At 59.8% G+C, this 11,941-nt stretch overlaps 1 non-coding gene and 1 pseudogene across 1 annotated transcript; both read right to left on the reverse strand.

Annotated features, from left to right (window-relative positions):
• LOC136685981 (28S ribosomal RNA) overlaps nucleotides 1-1,708 on the reverse strand; it is a 4,635-nt pseudogene extending 2,927 nt beyond the window's left edge.
• A 416-nt stretch (nucleotides 1,709-2,124) lies between these two features.
• On the reverse strand, nucleotides 2,125-2,278 carry LOC136686005 (5.8S ribosomal RNA). The gene has a single exon (XR_010800256.1). It is a non-coding gene; the product is annotated as a 5.8S ribosomal RNA (ribosomal RNA).
• Between the last annotated feature and the right edge of the window lie 9,663 nt (nucleotides 2,279-11,941).

The raw sequence follows: 11,941 nt of genomic DNA on the forward strand, positions 1-11,941 counted from the left end.
GGCCAGTTGATTCGGCAGGTGAGTTGTTACACACTCCTTAGCGGATGCCGACTTCCATGGCCACCGCCCCGCTGTCTATATCAACCGACACCTTTCTTGGGGTCTGATGAGCGTCTGCGTCGGGCGCCTTAACCCGCGCGTTCGGTTCATCCCGCAGCACCAGTTCTGCTTACCAAAAGTGGCCCACTCGGCACCGTCAATTCCATGCCCGGCTCCAAGCCTGCGAGCCGGGCCTCTTACCCATTTAAAGTTTGAGAGTAGGGCGAGGCCCGTTTCGGCCCCGCGGCCTCCAGTCATTTCTTTACCGGATAAAACTTGAAGTTTCGGCGCCGGCTATCCTGAGGGAAACTTCGGAGGGAACCAGCTACTAGATGGTTCGATTAGTCTTTCGCCCCTATACCCAGGTCGGACGACCGATTTGCACGTCAGGACCGCTGCGGGCCTCCACTCAGGGTTTCCCCTGGCTTCGCCCTGCCCAGGCATAGTTCACCATCTTTCGGGTACCACCGCGTATGCTCTGGCTCCGCTCTCCGCACGTGGGAAGAGCAGGCCGGTGGTGCGCCGCCCGCCCCCTCGGAGGGTTAGGACGGATCCCACCTCAGCCGACGCGCGCCGGCCTTCACCTTCGTTGCGCCTCCGGGGGTTCTGGTCCCTTCGACTCGCATACGCGTTAGACTCCTTGGTCCGTGTTTCAAGACGGGTCGTTCGGGGTCCGAACTTAGCCGCTGACCTTAGGCGTTCGGGTGCTGTGGGCCTGGATCGCCCCCCGCATCGCCGTAGCGGGCCTAGCCCGGGGCTGAGGACAGCCCAGCCGGCCCGCTTCGACCGAACGATCGGGGGGGGCCCCCATCCCCATCCCGGAGGAGGGGAGAACGCGGAAAGGACATTGCTCCACGGCCCCGGCGTTATCGGCGAAGTCGGAGCGAGGGGCTGTAGCGGAACGCCCGTGTCCGGGGGCCGCGTGGGGACTCCCTTCTCCGGACGGACCTACCTTCACCCTCGGGCCCTTCCAAGCCTAACCGGAGCCGGTCGCGACTCACCACCACGCGGGGAAAGTACACCGGGCGGGGCCGGACCTCCGTACGCCCGACAGGCCCGAAGTCCAGAGGCGAAGCGCAGAGCCGAAGCGGGGAGCGGTGGAGTCGGCACCCCACCCCTCTCGCCCGGATACGCTCGCACCCCCGACCGCGGAACCCGACGAGCGCGGGGCCGTCCGCCCGGCTGAATCCCCCGGGGCAGTCTTCTCGGTCCCCGTACGTTTACCTCTCAACGGTTTCACGCTCTGTTGAACTCTCTCTTCAAAGTCCTGTTTCAACTTTCCCTCACGGTACTCGGTTCGCTATCGGTCTCGTGCCGGTATTTAGCCTTAGATGGAGTTTACCACCCGCTTTGGGCTGCATTCCCAAGCAACCCGACTCCGAGAAGCCCGACCTACCCGGGCGGGAACGCGGGACTCGCTACCGGGCTTTCACCGTCTATGGGAAGAAGCCACGTTCGCGAGGACTTGGTCCCGCCTCCGCACCGAGACGGATCTTACGGACTTCCGTACGCTACATTTCCCGGCCAACCCCGGTCAGGGGAAAGTGGGATTCAGCGCTGGGCTCTTCCCTGTTCGCTCGCCGCTACTAAGGGAATCCTTGTTAGTTTCTTTTCCTCCGCTTACTGATATGCTTAAGTTCAGCGGGTCGTCTCGTCTGATCTGAGGCCGCACACAGAGGTTTCTTATGCGGGGGCGAGGGCGGAGGCGGAGGGCCGAAGGCTAGGGGCGAGGGGCGAGAGCCCGGCACGAGACCGAACTCCGCGACACCTTCCCCCCCACCCCGGCCGCTCGCCCGCCCGCTCACTCGCCCGCTCGCTGGGTTTAATCGGCACTCGCCACCCCCGCGTCCGACTGCGCGGAGCCCCGCTCGGGACTCGGGGAGAGACCGTAACGGACGTGGACCCGGACCTACTCGGCTCTCCCTCCGTTCCCTGTACGGAGCTCTCTCGCAACACGGGCCGCGTGGACTGGCTCGGAACCGAGTCTTCGTTTGGGAAGACGAAGGGCCGTTTTCAGGCCCTGCGAGCTTCCAGCCGCGGTCTCTCTCTCTCAGCGGGGGCGCGGAGACCGATCGATGGGTAAAGCGACCCTCAGACAGGCGTGGCCGCGGGATGGACCCCCGCGGCCGCAATATGCGTTCGAAATTTCGATGATCTGTGTCCTGCAATTCACATTAGTTAACGCAGATGGCTGCGTTCTTCATCGAAGCACGAGCCGAGTGATCCACCGCTAAGAGTCGTATTCGGGTTTGTGCCCGGCCCGTTACAGGCCGGGCGAAGGAAGCCATTCGAACAAGAGACAATTTTTGCCAATATATTTCAAGCCGGGTGCCTTCCACCCCCGTGCAGGGGGGGAAAGGTCATTGAACCTGGGCGTCACCACCGGACCGAGGAGTTACGGCCCGGGGGACGATCGCCCGAGTAGGTGCCCGAGACTTACGTGGTTTAGGAGACCGGGGTCTAGGCACCCGCCGTTCCCGGCGAGGCCCAGGGGTTTGGTTCGCTGCGTTACGGGTCCCGGTCTAAGGCATTCAGGCGTGCGCTCAAAGCCAAGCTCTCCACCCCGGAGGGTATGAGCGAGGCCCGGTGGTACGCTCCCAAGTCCCCGCTTAGGGGAAGGCGCTGGGTAGATCCCACCTAGTCAGGACCGGCGGGCACCGGCCGTCTCCTTTCGGGTGTTTATAAACGCATCCGGGGTTCGTGAGGCCCCTTCAACTCGCGCACCGGCCTTAGACTATTATACGGTCCGTCTCTGCGAAGCCAACATCGGGGGTATTTTGCATGCGCTCTTAAGCTCCGCTCTAACCCCGTGAGGGGAAAGAGTTTCGCCCGGCGGTACGCTCCCGTCCACCACCGCCCCCTGTGCCGGGGGGATGGGTTCAGGGAGATCCCACCGAGGCCGGCGAGCACCGGCCAACGCCCTGGGGGTGAGTAAGCCCCTTTGACTCGCGCACGCACAATCAAGCCTTCAACGATCAATGGTTTTTTGGGTTTAACTACCCGGCGGGCGGCTCCGGCGCCACTCTTCCCCCCGCGAACGGGAGGGGCGGACCGGGGTACCTATGCACCTAAGGCGGTCCTCGCATAACCCCGAGTTCCGAAGCCGGCTCGCTACGTCCACCCACCCGGAGGGGGGAGAGACTCACGTCGGCCGACGACGAAAGGTACGAGGCTTCTGCGGTCCATACCTTGAAGGTACCCGCCGGGGGGGAGGTTCGGCCTCTCGAGTCCGACTCGACAACCGGCACGGACGGCGGGCGCCGACCGCGGCCAGGTCACCGTTATTGATCCTTCCGCAGGTTCCCCTACGAAAACCTTGTTACGACTTTTACTCCCTCTAGATGTCCGGGTTCGATCGACTTCCCATCGCCCGGAGGCGACCCCCGTTCGAGGGCCGCCCCGGGGACGGTCCGAGGACCTCACCGAGGCATCCGATCGGTAGTAGCGACGGGCGGTGTGTACAAAGGGCAGGGACTTAATCGACGCGGGCTGGTGACCCGCGCCTACTTGGAATTCCTCGTTCGAGGGGAATAGTTGCAATCCCCTGTCCCCAGCGGGGAATGGCGTTCATAGGATTGCCCGCACCTCTCGGCGTAGGGTAACTTACATGTTGAACCAGCCATTGTAGCTCACGTGCGACCCCGGACTTCTAAGGGCATCACAGACCTGTTATTGCTCCATTTCTCAAGTGGCTTCTGTGCCACAAATCGCTCTAAGAAGTTTAGCCACCGACCGCTGATTCCCACCGGGCGAACCCCAACCTTCAGGCCCGCGGTAAGCGGGAGGGCACCGGGGAGGGGAGAGGGAAGGCGAAGGCGAAGGACGGACAACCCACACCCGGAGAGCGGAACGAGGTGCGGACGGCATCGGGGAGGGAACCGAACGCGAAGGGGAGAGGCCGGAGCCACCCACTCGACGCAGAACTGAACCCCCGTCAACCGCATCACCTCCCCGAACCGATCCGGGGTAGAACCGGACCCCCGCCGAAACCCCCAACACCCCCACCCCGATGGGGACCCCCCGCGAACGGGGACCTTCGGGGATAGAGTCCGACCCAGGAGAGGGGCCGTGTAACTACTTAAAGGATGGGATCTCGTTCGTTACCGGAATTGACCAGACGAATCGCTCCACGAACTACCAACGGCCATGCACCACCACCCACAGAATCGAGAAAGAGCCGTCAATCTGTCAATCCTTACCGTGTCCGGGCCGGGTTAGGTTCCCCGCGTTGAGTCAAATTAAGCCGCAAGCTCCACTCCTGGTGGTGCCCTTCCGTCAATTCCTTTAAGTTTCAGCTTTGCAACCGTACTCCCCCCAGAGCCCAAAGACTCGTGGTTTCCCGGACGCTGCCCGGCGGGTCATAGTCGTTAACCCAACGCCGCCGGATCGCGGGTCGGCATAGTTTACGGTCGGAACTACGACGGTACCTGATCGTCTTCGATCCTCCGACTTTCGTTCTTGATTAATGAAAACATTCTTGGCAAATGCCTTCGCTTTTGTCCGTCCCGCACCGGTCTACGAATTTCACCTCTCTCGGTGCGGTACGAATGCCCCCGGCCGTCCCTCTTAATCATGACCTTTGGTCCGTCAAACCCACGAAATAGGACCAAGAGAGCGGTCGGATACCCCCCCGGCTCGGGGAACCGTGCGGCGGCCAGAAAACGGCCCCGCCCGGCCGCCTCGCCGAAGAGCTCCGACTCGCCCCCCATGGGAAGGCCTTATTCCATTATTCCTAGCTCAGTCCATTCAAGGCACGCTTCGGCCTGCTTTGAGCACTCTGTTTTGTTCAAAGTAAACGCACCGGACCCTTCCGCCCCCCACGTATTCAACCGCGGCGGACGACCCAGCTAAGGGCCTCTCCGCGGAGGAAGGGAGCAGAGGACACCGGATGAGTAGGGACAAGGTCCCGCGACCTCCACCCAGAGACCCGCGGGGGGTCCCCAACCCCCCCGGAGAGGGGCAGCTTCCCACCGCGAAGTCCGGACGGGCAGAGGCCCGGCAGCCGGGACCCGTCCCCGGATCCAACTACGAGCTTTTTAACTGCAGCAACGTTAACATACGCTATTGGAGCTGGAATTACCGCGGCTGCTGGCACCAGACTTGCCCTCCAATGGGTCCTCACCCACGGACGTAGATTGAGTTCATTTCGGTCCCGAAACCTTCAAACGGGGCCTCGCACCGATATTTTTCGTCACTACCTCCCCGTGTCGGGAATGGGTAATTTGCGCGCCTGCTGCCTTCCTTGGATGTGGTAGCCGTTTCTCAGGCTCCCTCTCCGGAATCGAACCCAGATTCCCCGTTACCCGTGGTCACCACACGTAGTCCCGTAGACTACCGTCGAAAGTTGATAGGGCAGACACTCGAATGAGACGTCGCCGCCCCGAAGGGCTCTGCGATCGGCCAAAGGTTATCTAGAGTCACCAAAGCGGACCCGACCGGAGTCGGGAGGGGGTTTTTTGGTTCTGATAAATGCACGTATCCGTGGGGGGCGCCGAGGGGGGAAGGTGAACCAGTCACCGACCACCTCGAAACGGCACCCCCACTTCCAACGCTTCGTTTGCATGTATTAGCTCTGGAATTACCACAGTTATACCAAGTAACGTGTGGAGCGATCAAAGGAACCATAACTGATTTAATGAGCCATTCGCAGTTTCACTGTACCAACGCCCGTGTGTACTTAGACTTGCATGGCTTAATCTTTGAGACAAGCATATGATACTGGCAGGATCAACCAGGCCGATCCCTCTGGTACTCAAACCCGGCTTGGGGAAAGAGAGAGAGTCGGTGGTGCGTGGAACTCGACCCCCCGAAGGAGGAAGAGACGCGCACCGCGGAAAGGCTTTTCGAACGAGACCCCCCGGAGGTGGGTCTGCAATCGGGGGTTTGACTACTTGGAAAATGTACGATTCAAGGCCCGGACGGTGCAGGCTAGGGGCCGGTTCCTTCCCTCAATAGGATCCCGACCCTAAGGCACCACCGACTCGGACCTTTTAACGGACCCAAACTGCGGTGGAAATTAGACCGACGGATAGGCTAAGTCTCCCTCGGAACGATTCTGGGACAAGCGGACCCCCTGTTACGGGGGGTCCACGAGCCATGGAGGCTGGAGCACGTGGCGGGGAGGATCGTTCTAAAAGCCGGTATTATTTCGGATTAGAAGCCTGCCCCTGGTGCTCCGGGTATGCCGCATTTCGAACGGGCGTAAAGGACGTCCGTTTAAGGGAAGAGAATGGAAGAGAATTTCCTGGCCCCCTCAAAGCGCGAGGAGGTCGGCATAGGTTTTACGGTACGCCCCCCCCGGAGCCGTCTGATGTTCAGAAGACGAAGGGTTTTGCCCCCAATCTCGTAAGGTCGAGGGCTCACCACCGAACTTCCAGCCGCGGTCCTTGGTAGGACCGATACGCGGACAAGCCGCAAAATCCTGGCCCCCTCGCAGTGCGAGGAGGTCGGCAAAGGTTTTACGATTCGCCCCCCCGGAGCCTACGGTTAGTTTTCTCGATTTAAGAAGACGAAGGGGGTCGGGCCCGGGAACCGTAAACCGAGCGCCTCTTCCCCTGCGAACTTCCAGCCGCGGTCCGTTTAAAAAGACCGATCCGTGACACCTCTAATGCGCTCTTTGCCTCCGGCCGTTTCCAGCGCGGGGGCCCGGTGGTGCGCTCCCAAGTCCCCGCGGAGGGGAAAATCTGGGAGATCCCACATTAGACCAAGCGGAACGCCGGTCTTCGCCTCGGGGGTTTGTATGCCCCTTTCGACTCGCGCACGGGCAAGAGTTAGGTTAGGAACGGGGACAACTGCCGGCGGGCGGCCCGTCGCACCCACCCCGCAAGTGGGCAGGTGGTCGGTGGCCTGTGGACCCGCCGCTCGGATTCGTTTATAGTAGGAACCATAACGGGGTACAACCCTCATACGCTCGACCCCCTCACGCCCAGAGAAGTGTTCACCTCCCTGGGCATATATCGAACGAATCATCGGGATTGAAGGGGAGGCCACCCAAACCATCCCCTTAGCCCAGAGGGGTGCCAGTCCTCGGGCTTCGGTATTCGCATCACCGGGGTCTATGGAGGTCTCGACTTAGGTTTTGAAAACCTCCAGAGGGGGGGCCGGATTAACCACCACCCTAGCCCAGAGGGGTGCCAGTCCTCGGGCTTCGGTATTCGCATCACCGGGGTCTATGGAGGTCTCGACTTAGGTTTTGAAAACCTCCAGAGGTGGGGCCGGATTAACCACCACCCTAGCCCAGAGGGGTGCCAGTCCTCGGGCATGTCACTTCGCATCACCGGGGTTCTATGGAGGTCTCGACTTAGGTTTTAAAAACCTCCAGAGGGTGGGGGCATATCTTATCCCCACCCTAGCCCAGAGGGGTGCCAGTCCTCGGGCATGTCATTTCGCATCACCGGGGTCTACGGAGGTCTCGACTTAGGTTTTGAAAACCTCCAGAGGGTGGGGGCATATCTTATCCCCACCCTAGCCCAGAGGGGTGCCAGTCCTCGGGCTTCGGTATTCGCATCACCGGGGTCTACGGAGGTCTCGACTTAGGTTTTGAAAACCTCCAGAGGGTGGGGCCTGACTTACCACCAACCCTTAGCCCAGAGGTGTGCCACTCCTCGGGCATGGAATTCGCATCAACGGGGTCTACGGATGTCTCGACTTAGGTTTTGAACACATCCAGGGAAGCAGAGCGGACATTCCCATTATTTCAAGCCCATCGGGAAGCCACTCCTTTGGGCATAGCGTTTCGCATCGCTGTTACCCAAACTTACGTCTGATTTAATGCCTCCCTAATATCCCGACGGCACCAGGCTGAGAAACCATATGCCCACAGGATTTGAGGCGTTGGAACCTCGTTCGCATAGCCGACAACGATGAACCTCCCTCGGACTCGCTACGAGGCTTGAGGAGGGTCCTGATTTTCTTAAAATCTCAGGTGAGGGACTTAGAAAATTTTCACTTTAAAACCACAGACCTCCAGAGGAGAGACCGGGCTTATCACAACCTTAGCCCAGAGGGCGTCACTCCTCGGGCATGTCACTTCGCATCACCGGGGGTCCATGGATGTCTCGACTTAGGTTTTGAACACATCCAGAAGGGGGGGCCGGATTAACCACCACCCTTAGCCCAGAGGGGTGCCAGTCCTCGGGCTTTAAATTCGCTTCGCCGGGGTCTATGGAAGTCATTTTTTAGACCTCCAGAGGGGAGGCAACCCAAACCATCCCCTTAGCCCAGAGGTGTGCCACTCCTCGGGCTTGTGTATTCGCATCACCGGGGTCCATGGAAGTCATTTTAGACATCCAGAGGGGAGGCCACCCTAACCATCCCCTTAGCCCAGAGGGGTGCCAGTCCTCGGGCTTTAAATTCGCTTCGCCGGGGTCTATGGAAGTCATTTTTAGACCTCCAGAGGGGAGGCAACCCAAACCATCCCCTTAGCCCAGAGGTGTGCCAATCCTCGGGCTTGTGTATTCGCATCACCGGGGTCCATGGAAGTCATTTTAGACATCCAGAGGGGAGGCCACCCTAACCATCCCCTTAGCCCAGAGGGGTGCCAGTCCTCGGGCTTTAAATTCGCTTCGCCGGGGTCTATGGAAGTCATTTTTAGACCTCCAGAGGGGAGGCAACCCAAACCATCCCCTTAGCCCAGAGGTGTGCCACTCCTCGGGCTTGTGTATTCGCATCACCGGGGTCCATGGAAGTCATTTTAGACATCCAGAGAGTGGGGCCGGTCTTACCACCACCCTTAAGCCCAGAGGGCGTCACTCCTCGGGCATGAAATTCGGATTACCGGGGTCTATGGATGTCTCAACTTAGGTTTTGAACACATCCAGAGGGGAGGCCACCCAAACCATCCCCTTAGCCCGGAGGTGTGCACCTCCTCGGGCTTCAAATTCGAATCACCGGGGTCCATGGAAGTCATTTTAGACATCCAGAGAGTGGGGCCGGTCTTACCACCACTCTTAGCCCAGAGGGCGCCACTCCTCGGGCATGAAATTCGCATCACCGGGGTCCATGGAAGTCAGTTTAGACCTCCAGAGAGTGGGGCCGGTCTTACCACCACTCTTAAGCCCAGAGGGCGTCACTCCTCGGGCATGAAATTCGGATTACCGGGGTCTATGGATGTCTCAACTTAGGTTTTGAACACATCCAGAGGGGAGGCCACCCAAACCATCCCCTTAGCCCGGAGGTGTGCACCTCCTCGGGCTTGAAATTCGAATCACCGGGGTCCATGGAAGTCAGTTTAGACCTCCAGAGAGTGGGGCCGGTCTTACCACCACCCTTAAGCCCAGAGGGCGTCACTCCTCGGGCATGGAATTCGCATCAACGGGGTCTACGGATGTCTCGACTTAGGTTTTGAACACATCCAGGGAAGCAGAGCGGACATTCCCATTATTTCAAGCCCATCGGGAAGCCACTCCTTTGGGCATAGCGTTTCGCATCGCTGTTACCCAAACTTACGTCTGATTTAATGCCTCCCTAATATCCCGACGGCACCAGGCTGAGAAACCATATGCCCACAGGATTAGAGGCGTCTGAACCCCTTTCGCATAGCCGACAACGATGAACCTCCCTCGGACTCGCTACGAGGCTTGAGGAGGGTCCTGATTCTCTTAAAATCTCAGGTGAGGGACTTAGAAAATATTCACTTTAAAACCACAGACCTCCAGAGGAGAGACCGGGCTTATCACAACCTTAGCCCAGAAGGCACCACTCTTCGGGCATGTCACTTCGCATCACCGGGGTCCATGGAAGTCTCGACTTAGGTTTTGAACGCATCCAGAGGGTGGGAGCCGGACTTACCACCACCCTTAGCCCAGAGGGCGTCACTCCTCGGGCATAAAATTCGGATAACCGGGGTCCATGGAAGTCAATTTTGACCTCCAGAGAGGGGGGGGGCCTGGCTTACCACCACCCTAAGCCCAGAGGGCGTCACTCCTCGGGCATGAAATACGCTACACCGGGGTCCATGGAAGTCAGTTTAGACCTCCAGAGAGGGGGGGCCGGGCTTACCACCACCCTTAGCCCGGAGGGCACCACTCCTCGGGCTTGAAATTCGCATCACCGGGGTCCATGGAAGTCTCGACTTAGGTTTTGGAAACCTCCAGAGGGGGGGCTGCACTTACCACCACCCTAAGCCCAGAGGGCGTCACTCCTCGGGCATGAAATACGCTATACCGGGGTCCATGGAAGTCCTTTTAGACCTCCAGAGAGGGGGGGGCCGGGCTTACCACCACCCTTAGCCCAGAGGGCACCACTCCTCGGGCTTGAAATTCGCATCACCGGGGTCCATGGAAGTCTCGACTTAGGTTTTGGAAACCTCCAGAGGGGGGGCTGCACTTACCACCACCCTTAGCCCAGAGGTTCATCACTCCTCGGGCATGAAATTCGGATAACCGGGGTCCATGGAAGTCAGTTTAGACCTCCAGAGAGTGGGGCCGGGCTTACCACCACCCTAAGCCCAGAGGGCGTCACTCCTCGGGCATGAAATTCAGATAACCGGGGTCCATGGAAGTCAGTTTAGACCTCCAGAGAGTGGGGCCGGGCTTACCACCACCCTAAGCCCAGAGGGCGTCACTCCTCGGGCATGAAATTCGGATAACCGGGGTCCATGGAAGTCTCGACTTAGGTTTTGGAGACCTCCAGAGGGGGGGCCGGGCATACCACCACCCTTAGCCCAGAGGGCGTCACTCCTCGGGCATGAAATACGCTATACCGGGGTCCATGGAAGTCAGTTTTGACCTCCAGAGAGGGGGGGCCTGGCTTACCACCACCCTAGCCGAGAGGGCGTCACTCCTCGGGCATGAAATTCGCTTCACCGGGGTCCATGGAAGTCATTTTAGACCTCCAGAGAGGGGGGGCTGCACTTACCACCACCCTAGCCGAGAGGGCGTCACTCCTCGGGCATGAAATTCGGATCACCGGGGTCCATGGAAGTCAGTTTAGACCTCCAGAGAGTGGGGCCGGGCTTACCACCACCCTAAGCCCAGAGGGCGTCACTCCTCGGGCATGAAATTCGGATAACCGGGGTCCATGGAAGTCTCGACTTAGGTTTTGGAGACCTCCAGAGGGGGGGCCGGGCATACCACCACCCTTAGCCCAGAGGGCGTCACTCCTCGGGCATGAAATACGCTTAACCGGGGTCCATGGAAGTCAATCTAGACCTCCAGAGAGGGGGGGCCGGGCTTACCACCACCCTTAGCCCAGAGGGCATCACTCCTCGGGCATGAAATTCGCATCACCGGGGTCCATGGAAGTCAGTTTAGACCTCCAGAGGGGGGGCTGAGCATACCACCACCCTTAGCCCAGAGGTGTGCTCCTCATCGGGCATGAAATACGCTTCACCGGGGTCCATGGAAGTCATTCGAGACCTCCAGAGGGGGGGCCGGGCATACCACCACCCTTAGCCCAGAGGTGAGTCACTCCTCGGGCATCAAATTCGCATCACCGGGGTCCATGGAAGTCAGTTTAGACCTCCAGAGGGGGGGCTGAGCATACCACCACCCTTAGCCCAGAGGTGTGCTCCTCATCGGGCATGAAATACGCTTCACCGGGGTCCATGGAAGTCATTCGAGACCTCCAGAGGGGGGGCCGGGCATACCACCACCCTTAGCCCAGAGGTGAGTCACTCCTCGGGCATCAAATTCGCATCACCGGGGTCCATGGAAGTCAGTTTAGACCTCCAGAGGGGGGGCTGAGCATACCACCACCCTTAGCCCAGAGGTGTGCTCCTCATCGGGCATGAAATACGCTTCACCGGGGTCCATGGAAGTCATTCGAGACCTCCAGAGGGGGGGCCGGGCATACCACCACCCTTAGCCCAGAGGTGAGTCACTCCTCGGGCATCAAATTCGCATCACCGGGGTCCATGGAAGTCAGTTTAGACCTCCAGAGGGGGGGCTGAGCATACCACCAC

This window comes from Hoplias malabaricus, unplaced genomic scaffold (assembly GCF_029633855.1).
Source record: "Hoplias malabaricus isolate fHopMal1 unplaced genomic scaffold, fHopMal1.hap1 H_1, whole genome shotgun sequence".
NCBI lineage: Eukaryota > Metazoa > Chordata > Actinopteri > Characiformes > Erythrinidae > Hoplias > Hoplias malabaricus.